The sequence below is a fragment of the Arctopsyche grandis genome, chromosome 11 (genome assembly GCF_051622035.1).
Source record: "Arctopsyche grandis isolate Sample6627 chromosome 11, ASM5162203v2, whole genome shotgun sequence".
NCBI classification, from domain to species: Eukaryota; Metazoa; Arthropoda; class Insecta; order Trichoptera; family Hydropsychidae; genus Arctopsyche; species Arctopsyche grandis.
In genome coordinates, this window is record NC_135365.1 from 20,349,320 (window position 1) to 20,355,171 (window position 5,852).

Sequence of the window (5,852 nt, forward strand, 5' to 3'; positions counted from 1 at the left end):
TTAAGATGTACGTACAACGTGTCCGTAGTATGATTACCGAATTCATAATAGCTGCAATTACTCGCTTAACATTGCTCAACGATTCTAGTTCCGCTTTATTGTTCTCAAAGCACAAATTATATTAACGAAAAAAATACTATAAAAATAAATTAACGGTATGATATGTAATAATAAACGAGATCAGTACTAAAGATAATTTCCTCGTATCGAAAGAGAGCCGCCAGAGCGCAATGTCATGATTTGAGACATTTTTACGACTCCGCGTCAAAAAAACGTGTCCTTTCTGACAAAATGTAATTGATATGAAATAATTGTCGAACACAGAAAACCGAACGGAACACCTGCTATTTGTTAAAATGATAAAATACATGTCAAAATAAAAAAAAAACGATTGTACAAAATCCTGTTACTCGTATTGTTGATTGACAAGTAAATTTCTCGATCGGTCTGTAAAGTTGGATGCCGCAACGATTACTCATTGTCAATCTTTAAATGACAAAGTTCGATCACTTCATTTTAAATCGGTAAATAATTACGCTGCTAATTATACATTGTACGTTTCGCGTGATCCGAGTCTCGGTCCACGCGAATGGAGATTTCGGTAATTATTTATATTTAATTTTATATCGGTGATCTCCTTTCTGGGTCGACCCTTCGCGTGATGATCGTATTCCTTCTTATTGGCCCATGTAAAAGTTGATTAAGCCGTACCGGGCAAAACTGTACACGAGAGCAGTTTGACGGGTTCGGTCCCTGATGGTCTCTACATGCCCTTGTAGTACCTCCCCGGACCTTTATCGGGGCCCTCTGGTTACCGCCCCCGAAACGAACCGAAAACGACTAAAAAATAATAAAAGTAAAAAACGAACCAAGCTCCACGTTATACGAGATTAATAGATAAAACGCGTCTGTCGGACATGAATTATTAACCGAAAAAAAATCTTGGCATTTTATTTTCTCGATAATCCACCACGTTAAGTCAATATCGAATGCGATATTTGCACTGTAAATTTTGTTGAGAATGTTTTCTAATTTTTTGGAATTAAAAAAGTTAGCGTTTTGATGATGTTATAAATAAAAATTTAAGACATATCGATGTGTTAAATTTTTTCGCTAAATTTTTTCCTAAATTTCGCTTCTTATAAATTAACAAGTTTGTAATGAACTACATATTATATTATTATAAAGAACATTTATATATATATATATATATATATATATATATATATATATATATATATATATATATATATATATATATATATATATATATATATATATATATATATATATATATATATATATATATATATATATAAATATTTACTGTATGTATTTATATATTAAAAGGAATTGATTAGTCAGTGTCCAAGAGATATTAAATTTAAAATTATTCATAAAAGAAATGGAAAAATGATTTATTTTATCATCATTGACTTACTATGAACGAATTAATGCATATCATCATAATTACCATTTACAGTCATTCGCCATCACTGCTGGGTAACGGCTTCTCCAATATGCTTCCATTCGTCTCCGTTTTGAACAACTCTCATCCATCTCATCCCACACATTTTTCTGATTTCATCCACCTGTCTCCCCTGTGGCCTTCCTTGCACCCTTTTACATTCTATCGGGTGCCATTCGAGCACTTCTTTCGTCCATTATGTATGTACATATGTACCAAGAGTTAATCAATGACATAATGTAGGGCCTCTGATTATTTTTAATGAAATTTTATATTAATAAAATAATCATACATATTAATAAATAATATAATAATAAGGTACGTAAAAAAATGCATTATTTTCTCTTTTTTTTTTATTTGATCTAAAATTATATAGCAAAGCTTAGTTAGAAAACGATTAAATTTATGTTATTGTAAATAGGGATTTTAAAGTACCTCAAAATGATCTCATTCGTGCGGACTCGTTATTATTCTTAAAGCAATACATACGTGTGGTTAGAACAATACATGTTTTTGATAAGGCGTGTACATACTTACATATATAAAATACTAATGACTTCATCAACGTTCTTGTACTGGTTTTTTATTATTATTTCGACAGTACAAAAAAAGAAAAGAAAAGGTGGAAAATCACATGCACTTACGCTAACACACCTTACATAAGTAATGTATGAGTGAATTCGCCTCTCGTACAGAACGACCTAAAACCTGTGATTACTACCTACCACTACCACCACCACCACCTCACAGCATCAATTTAAAAAGACTCGTCGAGATTACGATACGGACGTGTGCGTACGAGCATGCGAGCCTCGTATGAAAAAGCTCGTTGGTAAAAAGCGAGCTTTTAATTGAAGCGAAGCGTTCGCTTAACGTCTTCATCGTCAATAAGGCGTAATTTATGGACGCGAAAGCGTCCGCACGAAAATTGCTTAGAACCTGTACACACGTATTGTATAATACATACGTTTACGCGAGGAGTGTTTTAACCCTTTCGTATCGCCTCGTGAAATAATATATTATTAGAGAAAAACTGAAATTTGCATTCGCAAACAAGCGGGTCGGGTCGGTCGGTCGCTTGCGAAACTTTCTTCGGTGGATTTTAACACGCGATTTATTTATGTTTTTATTTTGGCGTTCTTATTAATGTTCGTATTTAGAACGTATCGACATGTGAATATAAAGCTAATAAAAATGTTACCTAAACTAATAAAAGTCGTAGATCGATGGTGCAAACGCGGCCGAAAGTGTTCCTTTCAATGTTTCATTATGGTTGTGATTCAAATGAAAACGTCGAAATTTTTGCATTCAAATACAAAGTATGACCGAGGAAAAAGTGTTGCGAAAGCTTGAGTCATTTTTATTTATTTTTTAATTGAGAAATTTCAGACCATGTGCTCGTAGAAATATTTTTATCTAAATGTTTTCATTTAATAAAATAAATGAATAAAAATATTCAGAAAGGTATAATTTTTTTTAATAAATGGACAGTACAAATATATATATATATATATATATATATGTAATATACCTATACTTACATTGATATTCAAATACATATATCGAGATTAATTTCTTACTCAAATTATGTATGTATTTGATATTACTACTTTTTCTGCTATTATAAGAATGCCATTGCTTTTTTAAGATTATGTATAAATGTATTTTTGTCTGTATATATATATGTATATATATATATACATATATATATATACATATATATATACAGACAAAAATACATTTATACATAATCTTAAAAAAGCAATGGCATTCTTATAATAGCAGAAATATATATATATATATATATATATATATATATATATATATATATATATATATATATATATATATATATATATATATATACAGTGGCGGACTGGCCATACAAGCGTACATGCCCGATGGCATGTGGGCCCCACTATCCGTTAGAAAATATGGGCCCTCAGTAAAATTAAATAACTTTTTAATTTAACTATTTCACATGTGTAAAAATTTATAGTATATTGCACTTTGGGACCTAGGGTTTGGGTATTTCAACAAAACAAATTTCTTACGATATACACAAACAATTAATGCCTGCTTTAACAGCCCAAGGATCGGGTAACTTTTTTATTAGGCTCGAAATGTAAGTTTCAACATTTGCGTGGGCCATTTTACCGGGCCCATTTCCAACCTCAATATTATGCATATACCAATACCTATGTAACAACTACCTACTGAAATAAAAATGGGAATAAACAAATTTCCCTGAATAATATAAACTGAATTGCTTAGAACAATTTTGATAGGACGATTCATCATCAACCAGCGATTTAAATTTACTTCATACATACTTTCAAAATAACATTTGATTATACTTCGACGATATAGTAAGATTTAAATACACAATTTTAAACAGCTTCCAAATATTAAATCTATTCCTAATCTAGACAAATCCATGTATATAGAAACATAGGATAGGGGCCCCCTCCCCAAAATCCTGATTTTCGATCAACATTAATTGAAAATATTATGCATTTTTTGTTTTCAGGGACGTAATTTGGGGGGGCACTCGCCCCCCCAAATTTTATTATTTTGAAGCAAGTATATTTTGGTTTTTAAGTGGTATGCCATTAGTAACATTCTTAGAAATTGTTCATCCCATGGAGCGAATCGTTAGAAAGGTCCCCTTTACTTTATTTTGTCTCAAACTCAAACAGATGTGTATCGTTTATTTTTCCGAATGTTCGTATATTTTTTGATATAGTGATACATTTTGATGGTCGATTTTTGTTAACCATGTGAAGATTTTTGGAAAAAAATTTTCGCCTGCGGCGCTTTTTTGGCTTTTTACATAATATTTTTTTATAATTATTTTTTCAAAAATAAGCTTAATTTTTTCATATTTTATATTTTCCATTTTTATTCCGATATAAAAAAGATTTTTTGAAAAAAAATTCAATTTGACCAATATTTGCCTGTCCCCCCAAAAAAAGCTGAAATGACGTCCCTGATTGTTTTCTGAAAGTAAAAGCCGCTTTTATGCCGCATTCTTTTATGATGCATTATATGACAAGGATTAAAACGAAATATACAATGTAATTTATGGATCTATTTTGCTTTTGCCATTTTTCTTGTACCTAAATTTGTTAATTCCCATTTTTGAAAATTTTATTTATTTTTTGCCCTTGATTTTTAGCGTTATGGAAAGAAGAAAATTTTGTTATATGGGGGGGGGGACAAATTTTTTTAACCCTGGGTGGGGGCCCCCTTTGACTCCTGGCATGCACTAATTTCAGTCCCAGTCCGCCACTGTATATATATATATATATATATATATATATATATATATATATATATATATATATATATATATATATATATATATATATATTCTCATCTTTCTGTATATTTTCAACCATTGTGACGCATTAGGGACTCCTGTAATGCCGCAATAGTCCAAACTTAAACTTAAATAAATAAAATTTTTCTTTATTTGAAAACTCTACTCAAATAAATACATCTATGTATATCAAAAACATGCGTTAAACTTGACATTATGTAAACATAATAAATCACCATTTCAAGTGTTTTGGATGTACTGTTTATTATACATTAATGTGTAACAAAAATATACTGTCTATTAAGAAAATTACTTTGTAAAAATTTCATCATTCAAAAGTTCCAGGATAAATTTTAAGATCCGAGCATTAATCTATAAATTACTTATTATATCAGCTATAAAATAATTATTTTGTATAAGTTGTAATGTGCTTTGAAGCATATTTACTATAGGTGTAAGTATTGTAAAAGCCCTGGTTCATTTCATGCTCGTATGAAATATGAATTATATTAATATTCGATATGTAATTTTGTATTTTGACCCTTTTTTTTCTCGTCGTCGTCGGGTAGAAATACGAGAGTCCGCCGAAACGCGTCACTAAAAACATCGAACCAGTTTGGAATATTAATGGGTTAATCAAAAGTTTGTTTTTGTCGTCCCTCTGTCTACGTATTGCTTATATTGTATAATATATACAGTAAGGACGGCTCTCTAAACAAATCGTAAAATTGATTTAAAGCGGATTATCCGTAGTAATAGTAACGTAAACTATCATCTTTTTGCCATCGTACGTAACTTACGTTTCGTCGTGTATTTACGACTGTGTTCTATTCATTTTTTTTCAATCAGATTTCGTTTCAACATATGCCTGGTTTATATACGTCGCGTATGATTAACGATAAAGTCGATCAGATTTCGTTATTTGACTTAAAACACGCATCTTCCGTCGCTAATCACATATGGAATGTTCTCGAAGACGAACGCGTCGCTCTCGCAATCGACCTATGCTGATCTGAAGATTCGTTAGATACATACATATATCGTCGAGGGAAGGTGTAAGAG